The following is a 23,853-nucleotide window of genomic DNA, read 5'->3' on the forward strand; positions in this document are numbered from 1 at the left end:
TAGAGCATTTTTCTAGGTTGACACTTTCACAATGCAATGCATTAAAGAAATGCACGTGGATATTCTTGGAAAACAGTAGATTAAAATTTGCAATACATATGGGTTTCTATGGAAACCCAAACAAAAACCAGGAGCGAAAGATAACCAATTATGACTTCCACATGTCTCACAACCCATATGCAAAGTGTCGAAACTTATTTACTAAAACAGTTGTCTCTGTCAGGTCCGTTTTCGAATGATCCTATTTTATCACAATACAATTACCGAAACCTTTGACACACGGAACATAAAAGTGTTTTCTTGCAGAAACAGGAAAGAATTCACGAAGTCAGAGAAACGAAGATCGATATTTACCGAAGGCGTTTGTCAGCTTTAAGCACGTCAAGTCGACTGTGAATTTGCATCTGTTCCGTTTCGAGACGGACGTGTGAGCGCTGCACTTAATTCTTCTGTCCTGAACAAATATACAAAATTGACAAAATGAGAAATTTATAGCTATTCTAACTAAAAGCTAGGTGAAATTTGTCAGAATTTGAACAAAGCAGTCTACTATAAAAATTACAGCGTGATTGAATTGGATTGCATTGAAAGTATTGAAACCATTTATGTTATTATATACCATCTACCTGCTAAAATCATCCAGCAACTGCCCATCCACTTTCAGTGTTTCATGTGTAGGTACATCGGGGAGCGTATTGCTATGTGAAAGCATCTATTTATGGAGCTAAAATAAATTAAATTTATATTTATACTAGCCGTACCCGTGCGCTCCGCTGCACCCGTTAGAAATAAATATAAAGTAATTACATAATTAAAATAGGACATTTGATCCAGGGAACATTCGTGTTTGATAGAAGGATAAATCGTTTAATATGTTACTTAATTTAAATTGTATTTAAAATATTAAAATGCGATCATTTTGATCCAGAGACCACTCATTTGGTGCAATGACAATTCCTTTAACATGTTTCATACTTGTTATTACCAATTATTTTTGAAAAAGCGAAAATTAACAGAAAAATTTTGGCTACAGATTTATTATTATGTTTATATTATATTATATTATGAAAAAGTGTGTTGATAACGGATGTACTCGAATTAGAAAGTTTTTAATTTGTTGTGGGAGCTCTTGAATCTCAGGAGGAACAACTTTTACAACAGCGCAACATAATCTGCTTGGCTCATTACCCAATTTTTTTGCATTGCATTTATTGCATAATATTTTATGTATTTTAACACGATTCAATTGAGCATAGTTAAAATTTGAATTATAAAATAATGGACTGCTAAGCTAACGTACTATTACTGCATATTAAATCAATACACCCTCGTTGTTCGTTAATTCTCTGAAAAATGAATATGTTCATAAACATTATTATGAGAAATACAGGAAATGAATATACAGAATAACCTATCAAGTTTTCTGTGCATAAGAAGCTATTTTAATCTTACCTGTCCTCAATTCACTCACAAGTTACTGTAATAACATTATAGCATATGTCCATCCAGAGAAACTACACTTTCCAATGATGAAATAATAATTAATTATACAAATCGGTTAATTTAGCTTCCAATATTACTTCATACAAACAGAAACATTGTCTGTAGGCTATGTTTCATAGCTTTCGATTGTTGTGTCCAAGGCCCCTTATAGACTAAGTCATTTGTTTTTTATTTCAATACACCGCCTTAGATGGCAGTTATTTTAATTTTAAAACTCATTTATCACATTAAATATCAGTCCTGTCAAACTTTTTCAGAGAATAAAACTTATCAGAAATCATTTTTAAAGAAACTTTTGTTATGTAACATATTTCACAAAAATCAATAATAAGCGAGATATTTCGATAACCCCCCTTTTAAATAACGTATTTTGAATGCCATATAGCCTATAATCTAAGTTACAACGAACTTAATTTATATTCCAATTTTCATCGAAATCGGTTCAGCCATTATCGCGTGAAAAGGTAACAAACATACAGACAGACAGACAGACATACATATAAACAAAAATTTCAAAAAAAGCGATTTTCGGTTTCAGGGTGGTTAATTACATATGTTAGGACCAATTATTTTTGGAAAATCGAAAATTACCAGAAAAATTTCGGCTACAGATTTATTATTAACTAGCCGTACCCGTGCGCTCCGCTGCACCTTTTAGAAATAAATATAAAGTAATTACATAATTAAAATAGGACGTTTGATCCAGGGAACAACTTTTACAACAGCGCAAGATAATCTGCTTCGCTCATTACCCAATTTTTTTTTTGCATTGCATTTATTGCATATATATTTTATGTATTTTAACACGATTCAATTGAGCATAGTTAAAATTTGAATTATAAAATAATGGATTGCTAAACTAACGTATTATTACTGCATACTAAATCAATACACTCTCGTTGTTCGTTAATTCTCTGATATTAAAATGAGTGTATATAAATATTATTTTAAGAAATACAGAAAACGAATGTACAAAATAGTCTATCAAATTTTCTGTGCATAAGAAGCTATTTTAATCTTACCTGTCCTCGATTTATTCAGACGTTACTGTAATAACATTATAGCATTATGTCCATCTAGAAAAACTACACTTTCCAATGGTGAAATAATAATTAATTATACAAATCGGTTAATTTAGCTTCCAATATTACTTCATACAAACAGAAACATTGTCTGTAGGCTATGTTTCATAGCTTTCGATTGTTGATGTCCAAGGCCCCTGTTTCGATTGTTGTTGTCCAAGGCCCCTTATAGACGAAGTCATTTGTTCTTAATTCATTGCACCGTTTTAGATAGCGTTATTTTAATTTTAAAACTCATTTATCTCATTAAATATCAGTCCTATCAAAATTTTGTAAAGAATAAAACTTATCGGAAATCAGTTTTAAAGAAACTTTTGTTATGTAACATTTTTCACATAAATCAATAATAAGCGAGATATTTAGATTTATTTAATTCAGGCCCCCTTATAACCCCTCTTTTAAATAAAGTATTTTGAATGCCATATAGCCTAAAATCTAAGTTACAACGAACTTAATTTATATTCCAATTTTCATCGAAATCGGTTCAGCCATTATCGCGTGAAAAGGTAACAAACATACAGACAGACATACAAACAAAAATTTCAAAAATGCGATTTTCGGTTTCAGGGTGGTTAATTATATATGTTAGGACCAATTATTTTTGGAAAATCGAAAATTACCAGAAAAATTTCGGCTACAGATTTATTATTAGTATAGATATAGATATCCGCCCCTTATATGATGAAAGCTGGACAAGCTTTAATCCAAATCTAGTCTTTCAGGTGAAGCTCCCTGTAAAGCAGATTTGAATAATTTCAAGAGAAAAATTGTCCCAAGACCCCGGCCCCGGAACAATTTTTCCCTTGAAATTATTCAAGCATTAATCGTTAGTTATCATAAAATGGCTCATTTCACTTATGTAGCACATGCCTTTCACCGTGTGGCAGAAGTGGTAAGAGGCTGTTAACCTAAATTAAATTTGTTGATGTCTTCTGCAAAATAAGTTTTCCTCTAAGCTCCCGGTAGAGTTAATATTTTGAAAGGAATGTAGCCTATTCCCAAACTCTGTTGCCCCTAAGACAATTCTAACTAGTGGGATATGCAGTTGCAAGCGATTGAATATTATGCCAAGGATAATATAGACTCTATTAAGAATGTTCAACATGTCACAGACTTTGAGGAAGTAGTCTACATATTGAACAGTTGTCTGTGACACAAGTATGAGACATGACTTACCTTATATTCAACATAATATTTTATGCATTGCGAAAGCATTCAGAAGTCTCCAAAACGGACACTTTTCACTTGGTAAAATTCCGAAATTGTGAATAGTACGTGAAACAACTGAATCGTAGTTTCAAAGAATTCAGGATATGTATAAATACGAAATGTTGCTCTAGTGATGTATAGATATTAAAATGTGAAGATAATCTCAGATTTAGTCCAGCAAACATTCGGAATTTGAAATATATTCCAGTTAGATCATATGATATTGAATGCAATTTCAGTCAATATAAATCTGTCCTCAGATACAACAGAAGAAGATTCATTTTCGAGCACTTGAAAGAAACTTTTGTAATCTGTTGTTTTGGTTACAGAGAATAAATGATGATGTGTCATTTCAATTTTATGTTTAATGAATGGAAAATAAAAAATTATATATTATACTTCAAATAATTATACGAACGTTGTAATTTTTGCAATTTTAAAGTATTAAATATTTTAGATTAAAATAACTACGTATATAAAGGTATTTACTTTGGAAAATCTTCGTTCTGGTAACGGAATGACATAATGTTTGTTACTTGAATTTCATATTAAAATAATGATTATTATCTAATAATAATAATAATAATAATAATAATAATAATAATAATAATAATAATAATAATAATAATAATATTGCGTTGCAGCAGAGAGCATGAAACTCCTGTGCACGTCTTGGGTGCCTGTTCGTATAGGGAGGTACTGCGCAATAGTAGGCCCCCTTCGCTTTCGGGGCACGATAGTTCAAGCTCTGAGAGATCATGACTACATCGTCTATGAGGAAATTTCTGGTCTGCCACAAATGACAGTACTCGGCGTATAGTTATAATTGCGTTATCTCTATAGTATAAGCTATTTAAGTCTAAATAATTAATATAAATATTATTACAACAATTCACATTACAAAAAACATAAGAAAGAATTTTAAATTATTATATTGTCATCACTGATTAATCTTACTCATATATATAAATAATAAATATATACCCTGACCACCAAAATATTCTCTTCAACCAGAATCAAATAACTTATATGATTTATAACCCAAGAATAAAGGTATATTAGATATGCCATAAGTAAAAATAAAAGATATAAATCATATTGAACCCATAAATCTTGAATATAAATAAAACTTAATAGATAACAACCTATTACCAATATTAATCCTGGAAATCTCGTATCCAAATCAACCACCTAAAAATCTAACCAACAATACTAAAATCTTTAAAGAAAAAGGTAAACAAATTAATAACGGAGTAGGAAAAATAATTCAACTAAGAAATCTACCCCCTATAATAGTCATAATTAATAAACCCAATATTCATTTAATTATATTAAATCTATATTCACCCATATTATATATAGGCCTCCTCAATATATTAAAATCACCACACAAAGTATAGTAAAATAAACGAAAAGAATAACAAACAGTTAAACCCGTAGAAAAAAAACAAAGAAAATCCAAAAATATTTACATATCTCAAAGATACTATTTCCAAAATTAAATCCTTTGAATAAAATCCAGCCAAAATAGGTATACCACATAAAGCAAAATTAGAAATACATAAACATGTTGAAGTCAAAGGTATTTGAAAAGATAAATTACCCATAAAACGAATATCTTGGGAATCCCTTATAACGTGAATCACCATACCAGCACACATAAATAATAATGCTTTAAACAATGCATGAGTTAACAAATGAAAAAAAAGCCAAAACAGACTTCAAAACCGAAGTAATCCTGGATCCTACAGTCCGATTGGAGTCTCATAGTGAGACTATGAGAGGTCAATTTTGAAAAAAACTATAAATGACCCCACAACCGATTATTACAAATTAAAATACAATATAGACAATTTGACAGTAATAGGATTGATGATTGGAGCATGGGCAATCATTCCAAAATTGTTTGCTAATTTCTGCACATCAATGGGATTAGATAAAGCACTCCTTCGATTAGCCATTATCGCTAATAATGTCAATTTTGAGAAATCATCTTTATGGGTTTAACAATTAACGTGTTTTATTTAAAATTGGAGATTGTGATATGTATAATTTAAAAATTGAAACATCATATTTTAGTTTGTAAACAAACATTTTATATTCACTGAAATTAATTGTTTATAACATTTTGTTGTTGTGGCAACCCTTTAATAAGGCAAGTTTGTAGCAATGAACTGCTATATATTATGTAGTCCTACTTTAATGTAATGAAAATTGTCGTTTTTTTATTTTTTGTTCATATTTATTTATATATTCAGGTAAAAATAACAAAGTACTGTATATATTTATACACTTTTATTGCATATAATTCCGCTTCTTCATAATCACCATCATTACCAGCCACAGCAATTAGACCTTATAGCCTGTTCTATTCATCAGCATACATGTAATTATAGGTCGTCTTCTGGTTCTATATTCACGTGGTTTATAATCATAAACAATTCTGGGAGTCTCTTTTCAGAAATCCTTTGTGCATGTTCATACTAGTTTATTTGTGAATGTGAATGTGAATGTTAGCCATGATGTCCCATGTTGGACACAGGCCTCCTGTGATGGGGTTAGAACCTCCTCGACAGGGATGGCTCAAGTGTACTCGCTTGGTGAGCCAATCCAGACGAGCTTGTCGTGTATACTACTTTTGTGGCATGGTTAATAACCCTGTTAGACTTTAACTAGTCTCAGCACTCTGTTCTATGTTCTTTTTTTTTTCTTGCACTACACACATTATACTGACACTGGCACTTTGACAAACACTGATTGCTATTTACACTATTTACCTGACACTTTCTCAACACTGACTTTATTATTTACAAAACTTATCTTACACTTTCACTAATACTGACTTTACTATTTACAATATCGTAACACTGATTACGTTATCTATTTACAATGATCTTCCCTAGTTCTTTCCACAAAACTCTGTTCTTTGCTGTCCTCGACCATTGTTTCCCCGCCTCTTTGGTAAACATGTCAGACCATCTGAACCGTGGTCTTCCCTGTCCTCTCTCTCCGTGCTACAGTGTTCATGTTGAGTTGACAACACTGGACTGCAAGTGCAAATAAACTGTCCCGCAAGAAGGCTCAAAATTGTGAATAGTGGGGGAGAGAAAGGGAGAGAGATAGAAAAGGGAGAGATAAGAATGCAGGGAGAGAAATGAATTACCGAGGCTGAGAAGGAATTAAGATTCAATTCGCATATCTTACGGGAGCACAGATCCGATGGTCCGACAATAGTTGTATAACTTTCGCCAGAATGCGTTTCAATAGGATCTTCCTGCATGAAACACCCCCGACAGTTCTGGCATTTATCCGTATTTTTGTAAGCCCACACGAACACAGACAATTCCACAACTCATTAATATACTAAATACTGCGAAATTAGACGTACTGCGAAATTAGACGTACTGCGAAATTAGCTGAGTTTGCCTTAACAGAACTCTTTATTTTCGTTTCGAATTATTTTTTCGAATATTACAATTGAAATATTTTGATAATTTTACAAAAATAATTTAGAAAAAATATTACGAATGTTAGATACAATAGATCCCGGGTTGTAGGATCGACAAATATATTTCTTTATAAAAATTAGAATAACAAAAATTACACTGGACACAACTGAGCACCTATTTGCAACTCTACTTGCTGTCGTCCATTCCAATCATCTCGTGTTTTCGATAATATATGCATGTATATAATCAATTGAGTTTTATATATATATATATATATATATATATATAGAGAGAGAGAGAGAGAGAGAGAGTACCGTTCGTTTTCGATACGTCTCTCCGGCACCTGTGACTCGTCTGTCCCATTCCACTTCCTCGACGCCCTCCCTCTTGAATTATTCCCGATGCACTCTGTGTAGATGTGGAAGTGTATCGCCTACATCCCGCGATTCCCACAGGAACTTCTCTCTTTTTTCCTGAACTGTGTACAGTGTTTCAGCTGCCACTTCCCTAGACACTCAGCCTCATTAAAGACAAAGTGAATTAACCGCGCAATAACGTTCCCAGCCGAGTGAGTATTCCACGACTATTCATAAATTATTTTAATGTCTCTCAACTTGGCAGACTACTCAAGTAATGCAGAACGAAGTAGTTCCACAACTTTCTTATGTGTATCGCCGATACAAGGTGCTTTTATCATCACCATGAGCGTCATCAGGAACAGCAGTAGAAGATGATCCTGAGATGTCATCAAATAAGAGTAGATTATCATTAATAACCATCAATCACCATTTTTATTGTTGTTTCTACCCTCATTTTTTAAACGTCACTTTCATCAGACTCATCATTATTTTCATTTTCGTCATCAATAGGGAACGGATTCCTTACCTATTTGTGACATGATGTCACACTCACCTCTTCGATTCGAATGACTAATAAACTTGTAGAACACCAATAATTGTAACCTTCGTCTGAACACGGCATCACTAATGGCTTTGAAAGTTTAAAAATTTTAATTATCAACACGCACATACAATTTTATATTGGAAACTTATTTTATAACATCAAGAGATTCAAATAGTGAATGACTGTTAGTATGAAATTTTATAAAATGTTTTATTATATAGAAATGACTTGGAAACAAATTTTATGTTATGTTGGTTTTAAACAGTTTTATTAATAATGTGTATTTATATATTTTTTCTTTTATTTCACCTATGTTCAATTGGTCTATTTTGTATCTCCAACTGAACATGATTTAAAAAAAAATCGAAAATATTTGTGGATATATAACCTTGTCATGTGAAACTTAAAAACAGAAAATTGTTTTCTGTCTTAATTGATAAGTTGTTGACTTAAATTATAAAACAATTCTCTATTATATATCCTTTCAACTTATCGGAAATATTAACCTCAATATGATTTTTAAATTTAAGCTAACATAGTTTGCTGTCGAGGTTCCATATGTTTTTATTACAATTTTTCTCTGCTCTCTTCCAAAATTAAACTGTAGCCAGCAATTCTTTACTTGAAGTAGTTCTTTTTGTTTAATAGCTAGCATTTTGAGGCGCAATTTAATTAGTTATATTTTTTAAGATTGAAAGCATGTATTCAGAATCTTTCGGGTCCTGATTGAAGACGAAAAACTTTCCCTGGTTTTTATATATAGGAACACAACAACAATTTTTCATTTTTATTTTTTAAGAGTATTTCATATATTAATATACTACGTAAATCCTCACTGTTTATATACTGGAAAACAAATGCACACGCAAAGTGCATCCCTCAAACAGAGAGCTCTATACTGAACTGGAGGCACCACTCATTGCTTTAAAAGCGTGACGCGAATGCTGAGCGCCTGAGCGTATTGCTATCTCTTTCTAACAGAGTGTTGTCCTTGTTTCTCTTGCAGTGAATGCTATCGTACACAATAACGGTATTTTTATTGTTTACTGCGCATGTGCAACATGAGCCTCACGAAAAACTCATTGAAACACATTAGTTATAAAGAGAGAGCAATACCCTCACCAACATGGCGTCTACAGACACGCTTTCAGACAGGAAAGAGTATTGCGGTGGTGTCTCCAGTTTAGTATAGAGCTCACTGCCCTCAAAGTACACGAGAGCTATCTGTTGGTGCTAGTTCAGGATATCCCTATTGTTCTTCTTCTGATACAAATCATTAAGTAAGATGTACTGCCTGATAATAGGCCTGGATGTATACTCTTAGACAGAAAAAGATGACCGGCTGCAATACGCTAAGTTCCTTTGGAAGACTTTGGTTGATTCCGTGACAGCTTAGATTTACACCTGAGGGAATTTTTTATGCACGACTTCGCCTTGTTTTTCCTTTGTTTTGTTTGTTGCTTTTTCTGTCTGTTTATAGGTCGTGTTATGAATAATCTATAACGAAGATATATTCAAGGAGTAAATTAGGTGCAAAATAAACATCCTTTTAGTTTAGTGTATCTAATTTCCTTTTGCAACCTAAGTAGCGATAGGTTTTACAACTGAATTTTGAGCTTATGAGCCTATGACACTACCACACGTCCTCTTAATAGTGGAATAAGCATACAGATATTTTCATTGCATTCCATTGTAGAGAGTATCATTCATTCACTCAGTGTTCTGCTCCAAGGGCAGGTCTTTCACTGTAAACACACTTTCTCCAAATCTTTCCTATTTTCTGCTTCCTCTTTGTCTCCTTATATGATACATATACTCGTACCTTAATGTCTTTTATCATCTGATATCTTGTTCAGCTCCGAACTCTTCTCCTGTTCACTATTCCTTCCAGTGCATCCTTCAGTAGGCAGTTTCTTCTCAGCCAGTGACCCAACCAATTCCTTTTCTTCTTTCTGATCAGTTTCAGGATGATTTATTCTTCACACACTCTTTCCAAGGGAAACCAAGGGAAAACGAAACATTGTCAAATCAAAAAATGGTGGTTAAATCGAAGAATTATTATTATGAGCTCGTAGAAGCTCGCAACAAGTCTTTAAAGAATTAAATCCTGAAAGATAAGGAGATGAAGAAGATGATGAAGAAGAAGAAGAAGAAGAAGAAGAAGAAGTGTATTCTAAAGATAATAGTGTATCACTAGCTTTCCTTTCTTCTCAAAAATACGTATAGGTCCTATATAAATCTGAATGGCATCTAAAAACTTAGCTTATTAAAGTCCTAAAGGCACTTACAGAAATCTAATTTGAACTTTAGATTTAATAAACCTGGTCTCAGTAGTCATATTCCTTAGAGCAGTCTCCGCCCCGCTCTAAAGCTTGTGGATGCATTGTAGTATACTAAAGGTCTGCTATGCTAAGTCAACATTTTGAGTCTGGATATTGAGGTTGACAAATGATCAGAACGAGCTTGTTTGTCTGTCTGCACAACAATTATTTCTCATTTCAACATCCCCTTGTTTTTACATTCCTAATGGTAACGCCTTCTATCCCTACTAACAAATGATTTATCATATTTATTTCTGAGTTGGACCCCACAAGCTGCTACTTGTCTTCCTGATATTCGGAGTGTAGGCATTGAAACACTTCTCTGTTATTATAGCCTTGGCTGAGGAGCACTCTTCATTAAATATTTTATTGAATTACTTTATTTTGTGCAATTTTTCTCCTACAATTGATATTCGGAAACATTTAGATAATAATTTGATAGCAATAGTAAATAATAATAATAATAATAATAATAATAATAATAATGATTTATTTAACCTGGCAGAGTTAAGGCCATACGACCTTCTCTAACACTCAACCAGGAGTAAAACTGCGTTACAAAAAACACTACAAATTTACAAAGTACACTACAATTTTACACACAAAACTGAATAAGATAATAATAATAATATAATGTAAACAATAAGTAAGTAGAAATAAGACATAATATTATAACATACAGAAAGAAAGGAAAAAGCGTAATAAAATGTGAACAGCAGGTCAAAATAAATGAGACATACAAAGTATAAAGAATAAGACAATTAGTGATAATAATAATAATAATAATAATAATAAGAGTAATAATAATAATAATAATAGTAATAAAATACTGCAGTACAAAGCATACAATGAATACAAATTTTTAGGTACACACAGTAAGGAAAATTATGAAATTATAGCTCAAGTTATCACATTATAGATATACCATTATCGGGAAATACGAAAACAAAAAGATAAAATAAGTTAAATATTACTAGAACATAAAAAATTGTGAGTACGTGGAAACATGCAATACAACACTTATCATAATAGTAAGTTAGTTTGGCAACTCGTCATAAGATAATTTTCTAACTTGGATTTGAAAGATTTCAATGTTCGGCAGTCCTTGACTTCAGGCGGCAAAGAGTTCCAGTGACTAGAGGTAGCAACAGTGAAAGATGAGGAATACAGAGATGATGTGTGAAGTGAAGTGGAATTTCTAGCGTGTTATCGCGTTGTGATCGAGTATTAATACTATGATAGCGAGACAGAGTATGAAAACGAGCGAATAAATAAGAGGGGGATGAAGTGTGCATAATTCGATATAAGAGAGAAAGCGAGTGCAGATTTCTCCTCTCATGTAACCTAAGCCATGATAACTTCTCGAAAGAAGGTGAGATATGATCGTAGTATCGAACATTACAAATGAAGCGGACGCACGCGTTACGAACACGCTGTAGTTTCTGAGCGGAATCAATCCTGAGATCACTGAACAAAACGTCGCAATAATCGAAGTGAGGTAGAATAATCGAAGTGAGGTAAACTATGGTAGACTATAAAAGAATGAAAACCTAAATTCAGTACTTGAATAAATCCTGCTTCTCACGATGTTCCTGATTATCTGCGCCCCATCTTTGAGAATTCAAGTCCTGAAGTGGGAGATGCCCTTAAAAGGTCGATTAAAATCATTACTATGAATTCCTTCGGAAATAAAATAAAGTTAGATAATCCATGTCGTAGATTTACAGAACACAGTTCTTAGGAAAATATGAGGGAGATATAGACAACATTTTACAATCTATTTCTATCTCTAGTCAGCATGATTATGTAAGTAGCATATTTTGCAGTGAACCGTAGCTTCACCTCGAAGTAGGGAGCATGATTTTAGTTTTAATTAACTTGAATAATTCTTCGTGTTAGAAAATGAACAGATTGTAATGTATTGATATTCGTTTTTCGGAGCACAGTACATTATCTGAAATTTCTTGGCGCGAAGCTACACAGGGATAAGGACCGAGCCAAGCACATGATATTTTGTGGTCAGAACTAGTGTGACTACTAGAAGGACTAGGGACTCTTCAATTAGCGCTGTAAGTCCCCACGTGTGCTATTAATCGGTTTCTTTTCAACCGGAGTTCGTCACATGTCGTAGTCCTCTAATGTTTCGACCACAATTAGCGTATTCCGATTCTCACCGGATCGGTGGACAACAATGACGTCACGCTGCAGCGAAATAGGAACAAAATTGCTGGAAGGTTCAATGGCTAACATGGCGGCTGTACAAGTTGTTGTCTGTACAACGCTAGCAAGTTTTTGAGAAATTTCCGTTTTGTCATCTCATTCAAAAAAAAAAAAAGAGCGCATAAACAATTTATTTCTTCAACTAGTAGTAATAACTGGTCCGTTGACATGTTCGCTCATAAGCCATTAACATATTGTTTTTACGTTGTGCTCATTACAAACAATACATCACAATCAAAGCAGAGCACACCGCCATGACACAACAGTGCACGATGTCATTCGCACTATACAAAAACCAATCATATTCACTGATGAATACTGCCACCACCTCTCCAAGCTGATGGAACCGGTGCGACACCGGTGGAGCATCAGTGACGTCATCGTTGGAAATCGGAACACCGTGATGTCATCAGATTGCTCAGCGCTGGGATTCGGAATACGCTCAATGCAATAGAGGGGAAAAGGAACTGATCATTTTACCCCATTATCTCCTGGCTTAGTTGGCTCATGAGTTATGTCTCTTTGGTGTCGCTTATGAGGTTCCAACCTGTCTTCGAACTAAATAACAATAATAACAACAATGCTGGGTGAACCTGAATTGCGTTCCAGACCCTGTATCCTTGAAATTAATCTTGAGTAAAACCAGGAATTGAACCCTGAACTTCCTGGTTCATAGTCAGGCAAGCTTATCACTACACTAAGGAGCCGATTGTAGTACAATATTATTTGATGTTTTTCTCTAATGTCATTGTGTCACATTAAAAGAAGAGAGAAACATGACAAAGGACATTTAGTCGAACGTTTTTCTTTTGTAGGTTTACGATCCGACAATTTTTGGCTCTAGTAGTGTCTAGAGAAATTTCACATTGCAAATATAATTTGGTCTACAATTTTGTTTTTAAACAGAATTTCTTAGTAAACTCGATCGAAAACCTTTTTACAATCGATGAAGAGTAATGTTTGTTATGTTTCCTTTTATATGAGGGGTTCACAAGGAGAGTGGACCAAGTCCATCTGGAATAGTTCTGAGATATTGAGTCTTAAAGTTCCTGGCTCACGCTTAGCAATCTTCACCTTGCATAGGAAATGCTGCCCTCTGTGCAGTATCAAATGAGTTATGGACTTTGTTTGTTATGGCAATGAATAAATCTAAGTTTTCTTCATCCGAGATTGTATTAATCCACAAACTGATCACTGGTGGACTTGGTCCAGTCTGGTTGTGAGCCCCTCATATATTAATGATTTATTAAATAAAACTATCTGTCCTTCAATAAGGGTGACCGCAAGGATCCAGAAAACAAAATACATATACAGTACCGTATATAGTTCTACGTTTATATTGAAACAACGAAAGCGCATAATTAAAAATTAAAGTGAAGGTGAAATTATATTACTTAAAATAGAGACAGAATTGCAAAATTTCATTCAATCTTTCAGAATTTCTCTAAGGATTTTCTCAATGTTGTAAAATGTGAATTCCATTGATTTTAACAGGTTATAGGTAGGCCTATATTTGGAGATAGTATAACTAACTCCAAAATGAAGTCCGTGTACTGGCCAATGATTAGCCATGATGTAATACTGCTTGCTAAAATACTAAAATAAGGAATGCAAGGTTCATAGAACTTGGTTCATCAAATCTATTTCTATAGATTCCGTAACACTTGTAGTAATACCATTGTGTAATTACAATAAAATATGAACAGTAAAATAATAATGACAAGATGGTAATAATAATAATAATAATAATAATAATAATAATAATAATAATAATAATTACAGAGATGGAAAATGCCTCGATAAGTTTTACAGTCTTAAAATTTGCTCTTCTTTAAATATGAAATGGCAATAATTTTTACCATAATTGGATAAATTTTTACCTAAGTAACTAAAATCAGTTTCTTTTTCCACAAATATCAGCATATGTATTTCTTGACTAGAACGTTTATCTTTCGTTCACTGCTTCCTTGATACGCTTTCTGTCCCTTTTCCTCTGTTCTCGAAAGCGAACACCAAGGCGGCTGTGATGTCATTTCTAACCGGAAAGAAGATGGCACCTTACAGTATAAACACGATATAAACACACATATCTACATAAACACCGCCTGCTGGCTTCCTCTGTAAGGAAGTCTGGTTGTTTTCTTTTCCTCTGCATGAGACAGATCTGTTGTGGGAATTCTTAAGACGCTCGCTCTTTCCATCCCTCGCCCTTAAACTAATATTTTTCCTTTCTGTGGTTTCTGTCATTCCAGCCGGGCAGGGTTATATCTTCGGTATTACATAGAGGTTTTCGCATCAGCTGTTGGTAACAGTAAACGATCTTCACACTAGTGGTACTACTGTAGCTCAGTCATCTGTTGGCTTCTCAACAAAGTGCAGGGTTCATTTCCAAAAGATTCTGAGAATTTGTGGCCATCAAAGCGGCTGCCCACATTTCGATTTACCCATACATACTCAATGTTCAAATATCATAGTATTATTATATATCACAGTTTGTCAATAGCATCAGGAAAAACAGAATGTTATAGAAAGCATTTATAATACAGTTATCATTTCGTAATCATCAGTATCCATAACTTATTAAAAAAGGCATTTAAAAACTTATATTGGTGTTTATCTCATAAGCTCTTTATATTTCAGGAGAAATATTAAGGGTCGTATTCATAAACGAGGCTTTGGATAAAGACTTCCCAAAGTCGACTTTCGTAGTAAAGTTTAACTTTGTTAAAAGTCCTATTCATAGACAATACTTCTGAGACTTTGACTTTGACTTCGGTAAGTCGAGATTTGACGATCTTGTTCTAATGCTGGCAATCAAACTCACTGCCTTCTAAACGAATTAAATTAATAGCTAGTTGAAATAGAGTAGGCATTACCACAATCAAAGCCATTTTTGAGTCACAATTAAATGAAACAATTGAACATCGGTACATGTTAAGCAATTGTTAACCGTTCTTGCAGCTTTACATAAGAATAATATTATTCGAGGGCTTATTGTGAAACTAACGTAACTACAAAAATTGACATTTGTAGGTCTTTACACCAATCGATAATAATTTGTTCTTCTACCTGGCCACAAAAAATCGTAACTCAGTTCGAACAGTCTTGTATATAACGCAATTCATAACTACAAAACATGATGGTATAGTTTATCTGAAATAGTATTGCCTGTTACGAATTTTGTTGTGAATAAAACATCCATTGTAGTTACGTTAGTTTCACATTAAACCCTGAAATTATTTCATAGTAAAATAATTTTGTTGTGAAGATATGGAAGATAAGATTCCACCAATGACAGACTATGAAAGAAACATATTATCCTGCTGACAGTTGGCAGAATTATTCCCTGCATGTCTGCAGACACTATTTAAAAATTATCTGAAATCAATATGCGGAAAACATTATTATGACGACCACAAGGATTATAGATTAACAGAATTTCCAACTGTATAACCTATTCTTTATAGAATTAAATAGTAAGAATGAATATTAAGCTATTAATCCTTACCTATAGCGTAAAATCGCGATGAAATAAGTTGTATTATTTATTGGTGGAACAGATAATCCTCTTTGATTATTCATCAATGAAAGTTGAAACATGACGAGGATATTTAATACTGTCTGTTTATCAACTCTGTACCTTGATTTGAATTTATAATCTATAATAATACGCTAAGGAACATGAACAGCTTTAATACTCTCCTAGATATCTTCAATATTCTTGGCAAATTCAACAATTTCCAAAATATCAGCCATTTTCCTGATGTCCACGAACGAAAGTCAAAGTCAAAGTCTAGATTTTCGGCGACTTCGAAGTAAAGTCACGATTGAAGTTTACTTTGCTCAAAGTGTCGACTGTGAATATGAAAATGGTGACTTTGTACTTTCCAAAGTCAACTTTGGTCCAAAGTCTCGTCTATGAATACGACCCTAAATAATTACATTGCAATAATAATCTCATTATGTCTTAATGTCGTCTGCAGTTCAAAAGAAACTTTAAATAAAGTCTTACATACATTTCAGTAATTACCTCATAATCTCTTAATATCTCCTGTAGTTCATAATTTCTTAGAGTGGCCTGCATTTCAAAAGGGCAGTTAAACAATAACATAACAAAATAATAAATGCAAGTATTGCATTGCCCTTATCACCTCATAATCTTTTAATACCATATGTAGTTCAGAAAAGGAGTTAAGTAAATAATTTCATTTCAGTAATAAAATTATCTCATAATCTCCTGATAACGTCTGTAGTTCATATGGGGAATTAGTAGCAAGGATAAACTCTCTTATAATCTTAGGGTACGTACATGTTGGAGCGACGATAAACGATAAAAGAAGCAGCGATGCTATATCAGAGAGAATTGAAGCATGCATTGTTATTGAGGTGTGCATATTGGAGTAAAGATAAAAGCGAAGATACACGATAAAAGCGACGAAAAAGAAAAGTTCCATTTTCTTCGCTCTTGTCGTTCATATGATCTCTGATTAAGATAATATTAATCTGTATAATTACCGGTGGTTATCAATATATCCGAATATTAATCGATTTATTATCATTTTGGCATATTAAATTAATTATTGTAGTATTGGCAAATTGATCAGTTGTGTATTTATTCGTCATATGTTATGTGATCACAAGAACCAATCACAACACAACGAATTTATACTATCTTTGGGATGAGAAATGGGTTTAATTTTGTACGTACTTAAGTTATATTAACCTTGAACTTAGCAGCTGATATTTCCTATAATCTTCTTTCATTAAGTGGATGCACAGAATATCTTCTACTGATAAATCAAAATGTTCGCTTCCCGCGTCCTCGTTGCTCCGATATGAACACTTGATTCTTTGATAATACCAAAGCGTCGCTAGGTAGTTTCTTTTATCGTTTATCGTTGCTCCAACGTGTACGTACCCTAAGAAAATGATGTATTAGTGGATTCAAGAATTAGTTAAGAAATGTGCAGTGAAATATGGAAGAATAGTGATTAAAAATTAGGAGTAGGTCATGAAGATTGTATTTAAATAGTGGGAAAGAGTAGGACATACCGGTACTTTAAAGATGGTAGGAGTAGAACTAAAAGTAAGGATTAGCCTAGATAGATACACAGTCTACTATATACAGTCGCGAATCTTGAGGTGTTTTTTTGCAAATCTTGTGATAAAGCGCTCCAAGCGGTTAGCAACTAGAAACAATAGACTGTCCGTGGTCGACTTTGGACTGTGTCGTATTTCTATCGAGTGCTAGCTCGTTGCGTATTTCACATTGATGCTTGTGAAATGTTCGTTATTGGTTGTGATGAAAATGTTAATGGCTAAAATATAATAATTGGAATAATAATATGGTACAAGGAGGAGACGTTTGTAGTGCTATAAACTGTAGCAACAGTAAGAGAAAGAGGCCAGAGTTATCCTTTTTCCGATTTCCGAAAGATTCAGAAAGGTTCCTGGGTTTCCACAAGAATGCTGTGCAGAAACAAAACTGTTAATTTGAAGTTCTTTGTGACTGTTAGAATACATTATATCCTTAAATTTCACAATGAAATGTTTCAGTCTAACCGAAAGGACATTAGATACCGGTTAAAGTTCTGTCACTTAGGCTGCTAAATTTCCAGAGAAATAAAGGTTAGGTCTACTTTTTTTTTTTTCAGAGGATATATTTTTAATTGTAGCTATTAATTTTGTTATTATTTTTTATGTGTTGTTTTACTAAAGACGTAGAAAAATTAAGTTTGTTTTAATGAAATTTATTGATCACGTTTTATTTTCAATTCTGGTGGGATTATTATTGCTTAGGCCTACTTTTTTTTCAAAGGATATGTTTTTAATTATAGCTGTTAATTTTATTGTTATTTTTATTTGTTGCTTTACTAGAGACGTAGAAAAAGTCTGTTACAATAAAATTTATTGATCACGTTTTATTTCCAATTCTGGTGTGATTATTATTGCTTAACCTCATCCCACTTTGTTAACTACGTAAGCCTACACTACAAGTACCGGTACCGGTACACGTAAGTTACTCCATTAATTCATATTTCCATTATTATTGTTGTAAAGGGAAATGCAAATTAATATTTATCGGTTTCATAGTTAATTATCGCTATAATCTTGAATGAGTGAAGCTATTATAGTAAATTTCAGTTCGTTTTGCATAAACAAAAATTATATTAACTTATTTCTTGCAGGTATCTTCGAGTTTATGGTGGAATTTAATATACTTAATTAAAATAATAAATTAACTTTATGCATTTAATATTTCAATAATGGAAGGAAGGTGTTAATTTTTCCAAAAGAACACGACAACGAAAGTGTAACATATTTTGTCGTCTGCTAGGAGATAGATCTGCAATGATGAGGTGATAGTAGCGATCCTAGTGGTGGGAAACTACCCATGTTTGCATTTTTACTACATATTGAGCTTCGCGACTGTATATAGTAGACTGTGATACATATCAATAAGGACAAAGAGGTAATATAAACAGTTATAAAGTAAATAACAGAGTGTAACATAATTGTAGTGAAATTGTAAATAAGTAGAGACTGTAGGAATACAGAGTAGTAAAGAAAATTGTTAGGTTTTGTTATGAAGAAGATAGGATTAGAAGATAAGCAGGGTTAGATAATAAACGTAGAAATATAGTAAGCAACAAGTGCAGCGAATGAACGTGGAGGACAAAGTGGATGAACAGATGAACAATAAAATGATGAATATGCCTCTGTCTTAAACGTCTAGTCGTGTAAAAGTTGTAAATAGTGCTGAATAGCTATAGAAGTGTGATGGGCCGGCAGGACCAGAGAGATTAGTGTTAGAATAAATCATATATCATATCATATCTTATCATATCATATCATATCATATCATATCATATCATATCATATCATATCATATCATATCATATCATATCATATCATATATCATATCGTATCGTATCATATCATATATCATATCGTATCGTATCGCATCGAATCGCATCGTATATCACACCACACCACACCACACATATCATATGATATCAGATCATATCATATCATATCACATCACATCACATCACACCACACCACACATATATCATATATCATATCATATCATATCATATCATATCATATCATATCATATCATATCATATCATATCATATCATATCATATTAAATAATGGATTGCATTGCAATAATCATCTCATAATCTTTTAATACCTTCTACAGTTCATCAGAGAAATTAAATAAAGAATTAGCCTACGTCACAGTTATCATCTCATAATCTCTTAATGGTCTCTGTAGTTCAAGAGGAATGTTAAGTAAAGTATTACGTCAGAGTGAACACCTCACAAACTCATACTTCCATCAGTATTTAAAAAGGGGAGTTAAACAAAGAACTACATTACACTGTCTTTATCTTCTATTTCAAGTTCTGCGCACCTCAACCCCAAGTTATCTGTTGTCTCGTCTTGTGTATTTATGCTCCAACCATAACCTAAATACTCGATCTCAGATCACCGATACATTGAGTATAGCTCATCATATCACTTCCCGATAGTCTTCATCATTTACCGTTTCAATTTTTCGTCATTGGAACCCCCTACTTCATACCTAAAGAGGTTGTCAGACACTAATTTCAAAACCCGGTTGTCAAATAGACTGCTTAGACCGTGAGCTTTCCTAAAATGTAATTTTTTTTCTAATACAATGGAACCTCTTAACCCAGATTTTCCCACCGTCCATTTTTAAGGACAGTTGCAGTGCCTTCGGATATTATGTCATTGTTGGTGTTAGGGACATTTTATAAGTTGTGCGATAATGTTGGTAGTATTTGTTAGCTTTAGAAAATATACGTTCCTTGTTTCAGTTTATTTCAACATCATTTAACCGATTTTTGAAAGTAACTAATGTGCTACTGTATTTTTATCACAAAAAATATTTGGGCTTATCTGGGTTAAGTTCAACAGAAAACAAGTTCGACATCCTATAGTTCGACTGCTTGCGTAGGAGAATTAGACACGCCCCTATACGGGCACTAAGAAATGGGTTTGCCATTTGAATGGGAATTGGTTCTGTGTCTTGTAGTGATACGTTTGTTGAAGGAAAACAGAATATTTTATTGATTAGGACATCCATATTGATCAATGATTTTAAATTAATGAACTCTTCTTTTTCTATTTGAGAATTGTAACGTTTGTGAGACTGAACTGTCGAAACCCACTGTGGTACTAAAAGCGCATACACAAGTCTCGGGGCGGGCAGGAAATGCAAGTACAGTACTGTATTCGTTGATAGATAACCAATAAGAATTTGTATTAATTTCACCTGCCACACCCACTACTCTTATTGGACTGAACTTTCAATTCTGTTTTGTCGAACTTAGAACTGTATATGATTTTTATTTTTAACATATAAATTTTCTTTATTGTTTTAGCAATTACTTCGATTCACACTACTATAATGGTTTGATTCTTAGAATTACATGTAAGTAAACTTGTTTTCATTTTGTTGTTGTTGTTGTTATTATTATTATTATTATTATTATTATTATTATTATTATTATTATTATTATTATTATTATTATAAATTGTAATTGTTCCTCTATTTCTGCCATTTTTATATTTGCTACTGTTCTAATACTGGTTGAGTGGACGAGAAGGCTTTATGGCCTTAACTCTGCCAGTAGAAATAAATATGCTAAATAAATAAATACATTACAGCGATCTTCGCATAATCTCTTAAAAGCTTCACTAGTTTATAAGGGAAATCAATTTTTAAAAACTTCATTGCAATGATCAGTTTATGTCTTAAAACCGTCATTAGTTCAAAGTGAAAGTAAAATAACGAATGACATTGCAATTATCATATCATATATTGTCTAAAAACCGTCAGTAGTTCAAAAAGTAAATTAAATGAAAAATACAGTCATCCCATAATACCTTAAAACCATCAGTAGTACAAAAGGAAAACAATTACGTTGCAATGATCATCTCATAATTTCATAATACAGTCTTAGTAATAAAGAGATGTTAAATAATGAATTTTATTGCAATGATCATTTCTTAACCTCTTACACTTCCAGTATTTATGAATAGAAGTTAAATAATTGCATAGCAGTGATCATCTTAAAAACTTTTAATAAAGTCTCTACTCCGAAATGAAAGTTAAGTGAATAACTACATTGGAGTAATGTTTTCATGATCTCATAATGCCAGTTGTAGTTTAAAAGAGAAGTAAAATAAAGAATGGTATTCCAGTGATCATCTGATAATCTCTTTATACCATCTGTAGATCAAAAGAGAAGTTAAATAAGGAATTACATTGCATTCATTACTTCATAATCTGTTAATACCGCCTAATTTTAACTCATTCACTTATAGTGTTCTGCCCATGGGCAGGTCTTTCACTGCAAGCCCAGTATACTCCAATCTTTCCCTTTTTTGCCTTCTCCTTAGTCTCCGCATATGTTCCATATCGTCTATCATCTTATATCTTCTTCTACACCGAATTTTTCTCTCGTTTACCAGTCCTTCCAGTGCATCCTTCACTAGGCAGTTTCTTCTCAACAGTGAACCAGCCAATTCCTTTTTCTCTTCCAGATCAGTTTCAGCATCATTCTTTCTTCACCACTCTTTCAAACACAATTTCGTTTCTCTGAGTTATATAGGGATGTTAAATAAAAATTTTCATCGAATTCATAATCTCTTGAAGCCTTCAATAATAATAATAATAATAATAATAATAATAATAATAATAATAATAATAATAATAATAATAATAATAATAATATGGAAAGAAGTTAAATAATTACATAACAGTGATCATCTCATAATCATTCAATAGGTTCTACCGTCTGCAATAATTAGAAAGGGAAATTCGAAGAAGAATTGAAGGGTTCAGAACCATAGCGGTCCAAGCGCCATTTACTAAAAACGGAGAAAGCAAGGGTTAATGTTAAGTAAATACCGTAATTTAATGAAGATTGACATATAATTTAGTTTTAATGCACATACTTTATAGTGCTTACTATATGTTTCGTTAAATTGTGGTAATCACTTAATTTTAACCCTTGTTTTTTCCGTTTTTAATAAATGGCGCTTGGCCCACTATGGCTCTGAACCCTTCAATTGCATTGTAATGTTGTTGTTTATTCAACTGTCCGAAGATAGGTCTGAACCTCACAAGTGATATGTACAAGACACCACTTATGAGAAAACTAAGCAGGAGATAATAGGATAGGGTGGCTAGTTCCTTCCCCCCCACCGGGCACTGCATATATCGCCGATTAGCTATATATTACACTAGTCAAACTTCATATGCATACAAACAATTGTACTTCCTCTGACACATATCGTCAAGTGAGATGTCCAGTACATCTTAGTCAGAAGTAACATTATAGTAATCACCTCATAAACTCTTAAAACGGACTATAAATTAAAAGAGAAGTTAAATAAAACATGAGTAGGCCTACTTCATTGCAATGATTATCTCATAATCTCTTAAAACTCGCAATATTTTGAAATGAGCGTTAAATTAAAAAGTTACATTGCAGATGTCATCTAATAACTTTTTATTACCATCCGTAATTTCGACAGGGAATTTCAATAAAGAATGGCATTGCAGTGCTCCTTTTATAATCTAGCTTTCGATAGTTACAAATGGAAGTTAAGTAAAGAATTTCATTGCACCCGTATCATCTCATAATCTCTTAAAACGGTCATTGGTTAAGTTTATAAAGGTAATTTAAATAATGATTTACATTTTAGTGGTCACCTCATAATCTCTTAATACTGGTGTTGTGGAATTTAATCGAGTCGATTAAAATTAATCGGTTGTAGTTGGTATTAATTATTATTTTGTTAATACAAACTCATACTAAACATTCCGACAATATTTCTCTCTCGGAAATTGCTTACTTAAAAGCACAATAGTACTGTTATTTTCTAACTGTAAACCAGGTAGCGTAGGAAAATCTTTGCACAAACGCTTCAGAAAGAGATGGAAATATGAGGATAGTGACCTAGTCTACCTCTATTGAAAGTTGAAACACAATGCGAAATTCTTATTAAGTTTTATGGTTTTCCAAGAAGACTTCCACCTTGTTGTCAGCTCATCTTCCTAGCATATGAAATACATACTTTTCTGGCATTCGTCCCCCCATCCCTTCTAAAATAGCCATGTCTACAC

The 23,853-nt window shown here is 32.9% G+C and overlaps 1 pseudogene; it reads right to left on the reverse strand.

Moving 5' to 3' along the window:
- Window positions 1-4,734: 4,734 nt before the first annotated feature.
- Window positions 4,735-23,853, reverse strand: part of LOC138691406 (NADH-ubiquinone oxidoreductase chain 5-like) — a 62,032-nt pseudogene continuing 42,913 nt past the window's right edge.

This window comes from Periplaneta americana, chromosome 16 (genome assembly GCF_040183065.1).
Source record: "Periplaneta americana isolate PAMFEO1 chromosome 16, P.americana_PAMFEO1_priV1, whole genome shotgun sequence".
NCBI lineage: Eukaryota > Metazoa > Arthropoda > Insecta > Blattodea > Blattidae > Periplaneta > Periplaneta americana.